General features: G+C 32.6%; 1 protein-coding gene across 1 annotated transcript in view; it reads left to right on the top strand.

The window, feature by feature from the left end:
* Window positions 1-12,068: 12,068 nt before the first annotated feature.
* The window catches only part of e (nonribosomal peptide synthetase ebony), a 41,649-nt gene continuing 39,050 nt past the window's right edge, over window positions 12,069-14,667 (top strand). The window contains exon 1 of the mRNA XM_076409558.1: window positions 12,069-12,321. The gene's annotated coding sequence lies outside the window, so the exon portion shown is untranslated. The remainder of the gene's footprint in view (window positions 12,322-14,667) is intronic.

The raw sequence follows: 14,667 nt of genomic DNA, 5'->3' as shown, positions 1-14,667 counted from the left end.
GTGATAAATAAAGCATTTACTTTATTTGAAAAAGCTCTAGTAGTTATTGTACGATCACTTTTAATCATGTCATGAATTAGTGTTTTTTTCTACGATTAGGTATATGTTTAATATTTATTTAGTATTTATGGTTATTATATATCTTTAGTTCTTAGGTTTTGTTGAAGTTCTATTGTATTGTCTTTATTTATTGTAGTATATTACTTAAAAATAGCAATTAACATATTAAAATACGATAAAACAATTGTGGGGTATTATTCCATTCCATAGAAAAATTCCATTCCTTTTTACAGATCCACAGAACATTCTAATATAAAAGTAATTCTACTTCCTTTAAGTTGAAATTATTAATTGCATATTATAATATTCAATAATTATTTTTTCCTTTTCTTTTTTAGTGTTAGTACGTGAAGGAATATGTACATCTCCGTCTCGCTTATTCTACCGTTGGAAAATATAAGCACATATAAAATTAACTGCTCCAAGCAGTTTTCTCCGTCCTTTCCTCTCTCACAAGTTATACAGGAAAGGGTTCGTACATCTTCGTCTGACATCACGAATAGAACAAAACAGTCGAACCGTGCATTTGACTGAAAATAGTAATTACTGCGCTAGTTTTTTGACTATCGAATGTTTCGACTGTTTTGCGACTATCGATTGTTTCGACTATTTTCAGTCTATAATCTATAGTCTATAGGATCTATTTTTAGGAGTTGGAATAATGATTGTCTATAAAACGACGATATTGGGCAATACAAGTACTATTCTACCCTTCTTATAGCTTTGACTACGCCCCTTCTGATTATTACAGAAAAGGCTTCAGTTCATCTGAAGAAATAAAGAAAAATCAGAATGTTTAACTTTCAATAGAAAATGTTTTGAATAATGTATTCATTCATGCAGTTAATGAAATTGAGACAGATTTTATAACAATATATCGAAAATCATCATTCACTGCTTTAATTTACGTTCTCGTAGGAAAAGGAAATATAATACTTATGCAAGCGGCAATGCGTAGTGTAATAATCCTTGGATCTAGAAAAAAAACCATCAAAATTAATTCGCCTTCACTATATTTACCTAATCAATATTGCACGAATATTTTAGTAAACAAAGAATGTGTCATAAGAGTTCGGCGAAATGTTTTTGGGACTTTTAATTTGCTGGACACGTTGCTTCCGATGGGATATCCCAACAGAGAAAAAAACACGGTTGTGGTCGCATAACGTTCGTAGTCACTATATTTTTATGGTTTATGCGGTTGCTGGTGATGGTGGACGGCCGACCTTTTTGATAATGAAAATAAAATAAAAATTATCATGAAATATTAATATTTAAAACTGTGATAAATCTTTAATATCAGGTCAAGGGCAGCCGTTGTGGTTTCTTCTTTATAAGATACAGCATTATTATAATCTTGGATTAATTCATATGCAAGACGAGTGCGAGATAAATAAATAATCAATATGTATTCCTCTATTATAATATTATAATAACTTGAGATATAGTTTACACTAAAGGTATACACTTTATATAAGTTCGCATGGTTTTGTTCGTTTGTTTCTGACATCCTGCTCTCTGTCCAGCAGTTGTATTGTTTCCAAGTTAGTATAATTTAGTAATCTTCTTTCGTGTTTCTTGGCGAAATCTTGGATAACTTCGCAAATCCATTTGATTTCCAGGTCATCGTGCAGTTCTTCGTTGGTTACGTAGCGATAGGCATTGACAATCAATCGAAGAACCTTGTTTTGACAGCGTTGTATGACTAGTTGATTTGAATTTTTAGTGCAACTCCATATTTGCACCCCATATGTCAAAATTGACTTTATTTTGTATTATAGATCAACCTCTTTGATTTTAGATCAAGTTGAGAGTGTCTTCCGACTAACCAGTATAGTTGTTTTATTTTGGTTCTAATGTGTTTTGTTTTTTGTCTAACGTGATGTTTCCAATTTAATCTACCGTCAACATATATTCCAAGGTATTTAGCTGATTCTGCTTGAGGAATCGGGCATCCTTTGAATGATATAAATACGTTTTTATTATTTCGCCGCAATGCAAAATTAACGTGGACAGATTTGGCATTGCACTGCGTTCACCGTCTTCGGTGCTCATTTCACCACGTCTAAAACTTAGCATACCAATCCTTGATGGTTGATTTTCCTGGGGCAGTGTCCGGAAACCCGGCATCAAGCCAAGTTTTTGCTTCACCTGTATTTTTCCCTTCAAAAAGCAATATTTTAGCAACAGACGAAATTCCTTTTTATCTATTTTTTCACAATAACAAAAGTTTCTTCACTCATAATCCTATAATTCACAAACTAATGATCCGACAACTGTCAAATTTATATAAACATCTTTTGAGTGTTAGTGTTAACTAAAAACATATGGATTTAATTCTAGTAGTGCCATCTATGTGACACGTCGGGCACTTTTCAATTGACCTGTTACAACATTTCTAGTTACAAAATAATCTTAAACATTTGATAGCAAACAGAAACGTCGATCCCTTGTGACAATGATGTATGGGATGTATGGATTAACAAAATTGTTGTTTTCACTCTTTTTCTCGCAATTCCTCCATATTTTCTCACCACATAAACTGTCTCTCAAATTTCGAATATATTTCAAAACCAAAAATAACCAAATCGGTTCAGTAGCTCTCGAGATTTAGCTAGAACAGCAATCCGTTGTTATAAAAACATAATCCTGAGACTTTTAATTAGCAAGATATAATTTATTAAAACCACTTGTTAATAAAAGGAAAAATAAAGAATTTGTTTTTACTAGATTTAACATTTAGATAATAAATCTCTGGAAATCAGTTCGTAATTCTAGTATATTACTTCAACTTCGTTAGAATGTATATTATTAATAGGAAAAATAAAATTCTGCTCGTGTCTAACGCATTATACTTACACGAAAATCCAGCATACTATAATTTATACACCTTATTGAAATAAATGATTTTGTCTGTTTTGCGTTGTTACATAATGATACTATACAAGCTGATATTTACGGCTAGTGTGGTGAATGAATGAAATATTATTCGATTGTTTCAAGTATAGCGTGCCATTGCATTCCGAACTTTCAATGCGTGTTTTTTTTTTCTAATGATGATGTCGATCTAACCAGAGAGTAATTTCAGTTTGTTAATGGAGGCGAATAAAACTATTTTTTTACTATAGTGATGAAAATAAATTGTTTAAAAATTTTTTGGTTTTTTAGTAATTTGTCATTTCTAAGTTTATCATATCAGAGATGAACGTATTTATTCATATATTTACTGTTTTTGAAAACTGCGTACGTATGTAATATAAAATTAACATAATTATACATCTTTTGTGTTGTTTTCTTGTACTCATTTTGAAATTCCAGTACCATTATTTTGTTTATTGAACCAAATTACGAGCATTTTCTATTGGAAATTGAATTCCACGTCAGAAGACTACATGTTCTTTGACACTACCTCGAAGTCGCATAACGGGTTGCTAAGCTGGAGCCATCTTTCTAAATCTATCTAAAGCATTCGATCAAGTATGATACAGCGGTCTAATCTTTAAAGTGAATCGACTAAGTCTACCGAATTTCCCTGGTCTACTCATACTTGGAAGGGAGATCCTTTCAAGTAAAGATCGGCGATGCAGTCACCTCTCGAAAAGAAATCTCCGCAGAAGTTCCGCAAGCTTCTCCACTAGCTCCAGTCCTGTTAAACATTTACGTGGCTGATTTCCCACTTCCTGTGGTTCATTTGGTTCTACATGATCAAACTGGAAAAATAAAAAAAGCCTCGTAGTGGGCTCATGTATATGGCTCTTTAAGACTCAAGAGAGTACTAATTGAGAGTAAAATGTAATGTTTCATCATCAAAATAATCAGAATTTCAGGATTTCTCTTTTAAATAGACAGTTCTTTTATTATTAACTCAAAACAACCACTACAGGTCTTTTAATCACATTAAAACATTATTTAAACAAAGTTCTTTTAAGTTAACTACACTAAAGTTAGTATGTTGCACAATCCGTAAAATACTCTGCGTTGCATTATCACTATTTCACAAAATCACTAAGCTTCATTTTCTTGACTTTTACTACTAGCTTTCTGTTATCCAGGAAATGGATAGCTTCATCGTACACATGGTTGAGTAACTTTCGTTCATGGCTAATGGCAAATTTGGCAAAGGTTTGATCGAAACTATTAATTTGAAGATCACAATGGATGTCTCTATTTCGGCAGTATCAGAGTACCCTGTTCCTTAGGACTTTATATCGGAAACGCTGGTTTATTTGAGGTTGCTCTTGCTGCAACTTAAATGCAAATTAGATGCCAATATTCAACAACATCCGCCTAATTAGCCGAAGCTCAGTCAGACTTCCGACTTTTCACAAAAATTAAAAATGGAAACCCCTTGTTGGGATAAGTGAAAAGTCAAATGAAAAGTCTCCGACCCGACACATAGATGGCGCTACTAGAATTAAACCCATATGTTTTTTAGTTAGCCCTAACATGCATGGATCATTAGTTTGTAAATTATAGGATTTTGAGAGAAGCAACTTTTGTTATTATGAAAAAAATGGCTAAAAAAGAATTTCGCGTGTTGATAAAATATTGCTTGTTGAAGGGAAAAAATACAATTGAAGCAAAAAACTTGGCATGATGCAGAGTTTCCGGATACTGCCCCAGGAAAATCAACTATCAAGGATTGGTATGCTCAATTTAGATGTGGTGAAATGAGCACCGAAGACGGTGAACGCAGCGGAAGCCCAAAAGAGATTGTTACCGACGAAATAATTTAAAAAATCCACAAAATGATTTTGAATGGCCGTAAATTGAAATTGAATGAAATAGCAGACACTCTAAAGATTCAACTGAACGTGTACATCATATCATTCACGAATATTTTGGTATGAGAAAGCTCTGTACAAAGTGAGTGCCGTGTGAGCTCACTTTTGACCTCAGTTGATGTTGTTGATGATTCGGAGCAGTGTTTGAAGATGATAGCGTAATAAACCCGATTTTTGCGTCGATATGTGACAATGGATGAAACATGGCTAAATCATTCCACCCCGAAGTCCAATAGACAGTCGTCCGAGTGGATTACATACGATGAACCCGTTCTAAAGCCTGGGAAAACGCAACAATCAGCTGTTACATTTATGGCGTCTGTATTTTGGGATGCGCATGGAATAATTTTCGTTGACTACCTTGAAAAAGAAAGGACTATCAACAGCCACTATTACATAGTATTTAAAAAACAAAAACGGCCGCATTTGAAGAAAAAGAAACACTTCTTCACCAAGACAATGCACCGTGTCACAAGCTAGGGAAAACGGCGGCAAAAAATCCATGAATTGGGTTTCGACTTGCTTCCCCATCCACCGTATTCTACAGATCTGACCCACAGCGACTATTTCCTGTTCTCAGATCTCAAAAGAATGCTCGCTGCGAAGAAATTTTCGTCGAATGAAGAGGTGATCGCCAAAACTGAGGCTTATTTGGAAGCACAGGACAAATCGTACTACAAAAATTGTACCGAAATGTTGGAGGGTCGCTATAATCAGTGTATCACCCTTGAAGGGAATTACGTTGAATAAAAAAACTAATTTTGCCAAAAAAATGTGTTTGGTAGGGTAAAAAATGGTAGGCCGCGAAGTTTTTAATTGACCTGATACTATAAACTTTTTTACTATTGTTTTTGTTTTCGAAAAGGTCCGTTTAATTTGTAAAAGTTTATTGAATAGTAGATTTTTTAAGTTAATTTATGGTTCTTGAAACAATGTTTAAGGATTGATCTGGGATGCACCCACTTATTTAATGTGTGCTCTGAATCTCATAAAATAGTTTCACATCATTATAAAATTTTCGAGCATATATAAAAAATACGATCATATTTTTTATATAAATACCCATTATCAGTTTATTCGAATACATAATTATACTAGGTAAAAATCTAAACGAATCTACCCGGCCTTGATTTAATAGTTTCTAAAACAAATTAAAAAATCCACTAACAGCTCCCAAGATGGTTAACCTGCTATTGAAATGAATTAAAATAGCGTTTTTAATTAGAAACATTCGAATTTTTGATAATATAACGGAGCGGGTAAAAGTACTAACCTTATAATCAATGTTACTACGTCTGCTGACATTATAAAATTAATTCATTAAAAAATACAAGCTTAATTGGATAATGCTATTGATGTATAGGAAATAGAATCAAGCTAAATTAATGCCAACGATTTAGTTCCGTAAACTTCGTAGATGGACAACAGAAAACATTAATTCAATGTAATTTGGAGTACGTTTTTATCTATTATTACAAATAAGATCTGTTTTATTTAATTAATAGGATAATATGAATGTTTGATACTACCTTTTGTACTTTTTGTCACGTCTGACGATTCTGTAAAAGCCAGAACGACCAATAATCAGATTGAACAAGGTCCGGCGAATATGCTGAGTAAAATATTCCATTAGAATATGTTCAAATATCTTTTACGACTTATCAGAGGTGAAAATTGATCTTTCGACGTTTTCGTTTCAGTTCGTAGGGCACTCAAGTGTTTTCTTTTTAAATCGTGGATTTAATTGTAGAATAACTTCTTGCGATCTCTGTCATCATTGTCTCTATCAATTTCCTCTTTTGTCTTATTTATTTATTAATATATTATAACTAGTTGACGACTAACTTAAGATAATTTGTCCCTACAGTGATTTAAAATTACTTACTCTTAAATAGAGTAACAGTTTGTAAAACTTTTCAGTGTTTTTACCATTTAGTACATTTCATTAGACAACTGCACAAGATTTCACTTCTATATCACTTCTTCTTCTATTTGTAACGTCGAAACATTGCAATGTTGCCGCATCAAATCTGATTTTTAGTTCAGTTTGGCTTTGACATACAAAAAATTCTAATCTAAATAAAATAATTGAACAAAAATGTTATCAAATATAATTTATTTTAGCATTATTGTATTTCTAAAAACTACAGTTAATTATACAGCCACAATAATTTATAGATAAGAGTTAAAAACGTCTTGTCACTATTGCTTTCAAGAATGTTGCATACTCTAGAAGGAAACTTTCAGGATATGTGATAATACTGTGCAATGCTGGAAATTTCTGAGACAGAGTGATGAGAATATTGTAGGGCGTGAAAGATTTGTGTGCATAGATATAATTGTAATTGTTCAAAATTATCGAGCATTAGGTTAGAACATATGAGGAGAGAATGAATACTTACTGTATTGTAGATATGGTAAATGCATTAGACATAATTCAGTAGTTAATTTTATGACGAATGGTGTACACAGCTAGTAGCAGAAGATATAAAATACACAGTGATACCAAGATCACTTGACAAGTAAACACACCATCGAAGGAAACAAGAACTAAACGTAAAAAGGTAAATATGCTCTCGAATGAAAGTAAAATACGTTTCTCAGATATACAATTGTTAATTAGGTGGATTAGGCCTCCAGGGGGATACCACTACATAAAAAACCCGCCTAGAAACTCTACCTCAGGGATGGTGTGGAAAAAAGTTAAATATAAACAAAACAAATCTAACCTACAAACTATTATACCATGTGTTCTTAATTGTAGTTTTAAGTCCTTCGATAATATATGTATTAGATGTACTACAATGTTAAAATAAATTATATTTCATAACATTTTTGTTTAATTATTTTATTCAGATTAGAATTTTGTTGTATGCTAAAGCCAAACTAAACTAAAACTCAGAGTTGATACGCAACATTGCAATGTTTCGACGTCACAAATATCCATGACGCATTACTAAAAAACTTTGAATGGACTATATGTTTTGTTACTAATCTCTTAATTTCCTCTGTAACAGTAAGTATTTGAAGGTCTTTGGTATGTGCTTTCACAACAGCAACTTATTATGTACGGATAATTTAGATTTTATTCCAAACAACCAATACAGTTTTTGTATTTCAAATTATATTTTTTCTTTCTGTTATACTCCTTGCAATGAAGTTTGCGTCAAGATACATCCCAAGCTAACATATATAGCATTGTTACTGTATGTGATAAAATATTATCCATATCTATTGGTATATGAAATTGACTATTTGTTTTTTTATATTCGGATCACCTTTCTTGAGTCGTCAAAATTATTTCCTAGAAGACATTCTCATTTGCAAGCATTCACTCAGCATTCAGCTGAATTTTCAACGAGTTTACGTTCCAAAGCAGAGTAGTTTAGTATGAAATTCGATATAAACTGAATAATGTAGAAATTAGCTGTATTTATGAAGACTCTATAACAGATAAGAGTTATTTCATGAAATCTTTCTTGAAAAATGTATTTGTTCCTCATATAATTAACATGACTATACGACAGTTCCGCAATTAGGGTTTAGCAAAATTAACTACTTTCGAATAGAGTTTTACTTAGTCAATTTAAAATTGTTTTGTTAATAAGACTTAACGTCGACTAACATCCATGTCAAATGTATTATAAGACCTGCATTATTAGATCTATATTACCTATATCATTTCAATAGCAGATATTTTTAGCATGAGTGAAAAAATTGTGATTAAAATTTCCAGACATACGAAATAATTAAAAAGCTTTTTTGTAAAAATGTTCAAAAAAGTTACAGAACGAATGTTTTACTGAAACTGTTTGAAGGAATCGCGTGAAGAATGATGGAATTTCTGGTTATCTTTCGAAATTTAGAAACTATGAATTATGAGTCTGGGGTTGCTATTTATTAATTATTTTCTCCTAAGTTTTAAGATATTTTTAACAGTGTTGTAAGAATATAATGGGAAATCATTTAATAGATCTAAGATATGTATAACGTGTGTTACTTGGATCAAATATGTAAAGCCATGAGTGGTGGACTGTATGGTGATGACAAATTAATTATATAAGGTTAGGTTATTCAATTTTTTAATGGTTTTTTAAAAAATGTCGAGGTAACTGATTAGATATTGTATACTTATAAGATTTTAGTGCTATGATCATGTACCAGGGCTACATTCTAAATCCCGGTTTTGTTTTGTTTTTGTTAAGTTTATTCTTATGGTTTTGGTTAGGTATATTGTAGTAACTCGTAAAATATTTTCGGATTTTAATTAATGTCTACTAATTTTACAGCGATCCGTTTGTTATTATTAGCTAGATGTTCAACAAAAGAGCCCTGCTTTGTGGTTTCTGATCAATGGTACATTATCGTTTTGTTAAGGATGGGATATATGTAGGCAACTTGGTCCTCTTAATTGCTTTTCAGAGGGAGTTATTTGGGATGCAAGATGAATTTTGTTTATATATTGACGCCAAATTCGAGAGGTAATACATTCAGATTAAAATTATAACCTTTTCTTTACATGAAAGAACAGATTCTCATTTGGTATTGTTGAGTTTTTAGTTGGTAGTGCGGTGCTCCGTTATATCCTAATTGGCTTCAACGATTTAAAAATGGATTTTGATGTCAATGATAAAGAACGTTTTGCAAGCCCAAAAAGTTTGAAGACAATGAATTTAAAGATGTATTTGACGAGAAGCCAGTTCAAGTACTTAAAGATAGCTTAAGAGTTGACAAGACATACGAGGGAAGAGATCTGAAGAGAAAGAATCAAAATGAGAAAGTGAAACTTTTTAAGATCGCTGTTTCTTTCCTTACCAGATAAAATGAAGAGTTTTCTGTGGCGTATAGTGACTGCCATTGGAAAGTAGATATATTGAGAGAGCCATTCTGCTGACTATAGGGTGGGATCAGCAATGTGTAATTATAAGCCATACGCTGTTAAAACCGATCGAAACTATTACAGCATGTTTCCGACGTAAATTGAATAATATAAATGACTTATTCTTGTAAAAAATCTAGTAATAGCGAGTAATAGACGCATAGTCATGTTCTTGCATAACAACGCTCGATTACATGTTACAATAGTTGAAGGATACACTGTTGTAGCTCGAATGGGAACTTCTGTTACAGTCAGCGTATTTATGACACATAGAGCCTTCTTATTACACCTTGCTCAGGTCGACGATGCATATAGTTTATCCAAAGAAGCAGTGAAATCACGTCATCAAGATGTTTAATGTATTTCCTGCTGTAATTTGTAAATTCGTTTTAGAATCAGATAATATCTTACTTCTTATTTTATTCCAGTTATACAATGCTGTCTGATCCGTTCGAACAATTGAAGGAATGAGCCTGCGAAAGTGGCTCGGTTGTCAAATGTCCGCAAAATTCTTCAAACATTAGTGATAATAAGAAGTTATAAACCGGCAAACGTTATTATGGCGCTTTGATTGTTTTGATAAATATTAAAACGCCGCTGAAGGCAATAGATAGCCAGGATTAGAAACCGATTGCGTCTCTAATTAGTGACTTTGAACAGGAATGAGATAATGTTGCTCAGTACATGTATCAGATAATGTATTATCGAAGATATTTTTAAAGTGTTGCTGCTGCGCTAAATATTAGTATGGACATGGTAATTAAAATATTTTAAAAAATGAAGATTTACCAAAGAAAAACCGTCCACAAAAATATTCATAAAATGCTTAGGGATACGCAGCTTTTAGAGGAATGTAAATCATTCCTTCATACACTGTTAGGTTACAAATGATTCAAATGCTGTAAAGATAATACCCGAAGAGGTTTAATGCAACTTTCTGACATGGCCTTGAAAATAATTCAATTAAAAAAAAATTAAATCAAGGAATATTTGTTGTTTGAATTTGTTTATCTTGATGAAACTTGAACATTTCAAAATGGTACATTGCGACACTCTTGGCAAGGCCCTAACAAGAAGGGTGTAAAGACAACAGAAGTTGATGGAAAAGGATAAAAGTTAGAATAACATTTGATTAGGTTTTGTTGGTCATAATAGTTTTTAATAATTCATTGCAGGTTTTATTTATGGAGTAGACTTAGCATTTTCTTCCAAGATAAACGGCAACTACCATGGAGAAATCCCCTGGTTTGAAAATCAATTGTTAAAGAACCTGGAGGAACCATCAGTTATTGTTATGGTCAATATACCATATCATAGCACACTGGTGGAACAAAATCTCAACAGGTAATGAAGGACTGGCTTGCAAAACTTGAATTAACTATACTAAAAACTCAACAAACATATTTCCGATTGTTGTACCGATTGTTGGTAAATAAAAATGAAAGGTTTAATTGCGTTTTTGCGATTTAGGGTGTGGAGGGTGGCAAATAATTATTACAATAGACATGCTGGTCGAGAAGCAAATACAAGAAAGAACTGTTTGGATATGTGGAAAGAAACATTGTTTTCAATAATACCTTCGGTTTGGATGAACTCCATCAAACATACAGAGGAAGAAATTGACAAATGGTGGAAGTTTTAGATATATTGGAAATCAACAGTTTGTGATTAACAACAGTGATTAACTTGAACAGTGACAAAGTAAGAAACAGTTACTAAATAAAACTTTCGGGATATGCAATGAGATGACATAGTTTCACTGCTACTTTGGGCATACTATAGCTTAATCAGCACACGGTTTCGAAATATTACAGATTGGATCGCTGCCAAACCAACATTGTTTTTCGGCACGTTGTCAACTTTTACTACAAGAAAGATGAAGAAAATTTATTTCAAGTTGTATCAACTTTTCGTAAAAAAAACCTTTCTAAAGTGAAAAAATAACCAGAAGATTGCATATATGACACCTAATATATACATTCAGCATTCAAGGACGCAAACTTGGTGGTATCGATAGTTGTTTACAATCGATGCATCTCGTTCATCGTTGGGCTTGTTGACCCCATACAGCATGCAGCTGAAACTATCGTATTTTTAGAACCGCATGACTCATCCGCTTGACCGGCACACTCTCGCGCAAAATATTTCGGAAAAATCGAAACCGATTCGAAAAATTCCTCCAATTTCTGCACGATAACATATCAGTCACAAAATTCCCCGACCAGAGAGTTCGCAACATCCGAAACGGACCGCCCGCAGTATTTCCCGCGCCTACGTCACAGCTCTTTCGTCGGACCCTACCACCGAACCAAGAACCCTATCATTGAGAGCCGAATCCGTAGCTCTGTCTCCTTCTAGCGTACGCGCGTCGGGTACCGTGGTATGTCCGTGATTCGCTAAATATCTCATTGGACAATAAAAGCGCGATTTCTGCGAGCTTATTTAATTTCGGTCCTTCGAGCAAAGTGGTCGGGCTGAATTGACACGACAAAACCGAATTAATCGTGGTTCAGTATCACTCTAATATTCTTATTTGCATAATTGTTCCCTTATTGTTTCGTAAAATAGTGCTTGGAAAACTCAAATAGATAAAATAAGGTATGTAAAGGCATCAGTATTAAAATTATTATTTTTTGCGATCGTTTTTTTAATGTGCATTGAGAAATAACTATAAATTAGTATCTTTTTTCACGTTTTGGACCCTGGTTTTATTTTGTTTTTAATTATAGTATACAATTATCGCTAAAAATAATAGATTATTCAAAGTAATATGACTATAATGTGATATAAATACATCAAATGTATGCTGTGATGATCTTGAATGTTAAAAATATATTTTGGCGTGATTTTCTCGAAATATTAATAAAGTATTTTTACATTTATAAGTAATTGTTATACTGATACTGGTCTCCAAAAATGTCTAAGAGTTGTTTAGGATTTGTGACCTAATATATATTTGAGTGTATCGAAAATGACTTCCTGTGTGTCTTAGGACGACACGTCTCCTGACAATTTGGGTAATTATGTGAACACTTACATCAAAATAAAAAAGAATATAATTTTATTTACAAATCATTAACTATACATATATTTTGTTTAATATACGTTCACTAGCACACACTAAAACCTTTTCTTTTCCCCAGTAATGCTCTTCTTTATATATTTTTGCTTGTGGGAAGAATCCTGATGAAATCGTTCACCTTGTTTTGCGATCAAATCTACCAAATTCTTCGGAAAGTCATCATGGTGGCATCGTCTAACGTCTGGCCGAACCAAAAGGAAGGTGTCCTCACCTTTGTTTCTGAGAGGCTTGGAAGATTTGAAACAATGTATCTTTGAGGAGTTATTTTACAAAATACTTCATCATTCCTACGTTTAAAAGAAGTTCGTCAACTTTAAAATCCTTCTGCGACCATCTTTGTTGCTCTAGTGATTTGCTCGATCTCTGCTATTCCTATAGAAAGAGAATTTGCGTGTTGTTCGAGCACACCTGTCAACCATAGTCTTCATATAATATGTCGAGTTCTTGTAGGTTTCTTTGAGGTGTTCTTTGGGGTTGTATGAATCAATCAAACCTTTAATGTTATTGCAATAGGTCATTTCCTGACGTTCCGGAATTTTCCTCATATTATTGTCTTTTGCAGCATTCAAAAACTATTATTTCGTTTTATTGTGACAACATTTTTATAAATTTTTCGTTATAATATCAAGGGGGGCCAGTGGCATTTAAAAAGAACGTCCTAATTTTGTATTTACTACTAGTCAAACAAGCAAAATTTTTGTTGTTGACAACTGTAGGTTTTATTTGTTAAACTAATAAATGGTATACTTAAATTAAGAGTGATCAACGTGCAAATCATTTAATGTCCATTCATATGCACCTCTATAAAGGATAATTGAACGTATTGTGTCGAGAGAATGAGTTAAAGCATATGACCGTCTGCACTTTTTGTTAACAATAAATCAGTCAGTCTGGTTAAAATACATTAATTTTTACAGATGTATGGGGCAATGAATGTGAGATTTATTAAAATTGTGATATGACGATTTTGGAATTACTTTTTTTAGTCCATTTTTACGACTTTTTTTATAAAAATTATTGTATATGATATGTATATTCCAAGGTAGTGATTTTAGTATTACGAATAGAAAGAAGTGGTATAAATAATATGGTCGGCTTGTTCTTGTTTTGGCTTGAAACTGTTACCACAAGATTTGCTCTATGTCATAATTATTACAATTTTGTGATATTTCTAAGGAACGAATAAGTCGAAACTCATTGAATATATTTGCACATACTATTCTGAAGGAGAAATCTACATCCTCTTGCTATGCAAATCTAACTGTTAGGTATATGCTATTATTATTGACGCGTTCTTACAGAGTTTTTTTTAACCAAATTTATGTTAAATGAAAAATGAAGAGACATGATCCTAAGCATGGTACCCATTATTTTATATTTCTTTGGGCAATTTTTGCGTGTTTCTATGCATTATGCAAGCCTTTCTCGATCATATATGGCATTTGATAGTGAATTGACGTTTTTTGATCAAGTTCTTCTCAAGCTTGTTGAGTTCTTAGCCCTAGCCGTACCTAATCACGTCTGACTCTTTTCAAGGATTCGAGGCATTTTTATTCGTGTTACATCGGATGTATAACAAAAATTATTCAATTTGGCTTCGGTGGAATGGGCTCCAACCACCTCAATCTATGTTTAGTAAAAATTGAGCAAGCTTTTGAACGTTTCCTTCCCACCTACAATCCATTTTATCCTTTCAGAACTTCGAATATTGTATTATTTTAAATATCATTTTAAACTCGAAGAGAATATGATCTCCTGGTTTCTTCTATGATGATGGATTGATGATCTTCTGGATTGGAGCTGTGTTTATTAACTAAATATAGCTCATGTTAGAGGTTCGAATATCTATGTTTATATTTAAA

This window comes from Rhynchophorus ferrugineus, unplaced genomic scaffold (genome assembly GCF_030347505.1).
Source record: "Rhynchophorus ferrugineus isolate W39M unplaced genomic scaffold, kcgeb_rfMv2 rfM7, whole genome shotgun sequence".
In the NCBI taxonomy this organism is placed as follows: domain Eukaryota; kingdom Metazoa; phylum Arthropoda; class Insecta; order Coleoptera; family Curculionidae; genus Rhynchophorus; species Rhynchophorus ferrugineus.
Note: the sequence above shows the minus strand (reverse complement) of the source record. Positions and strands in the feature narration are given on the sequence as shown.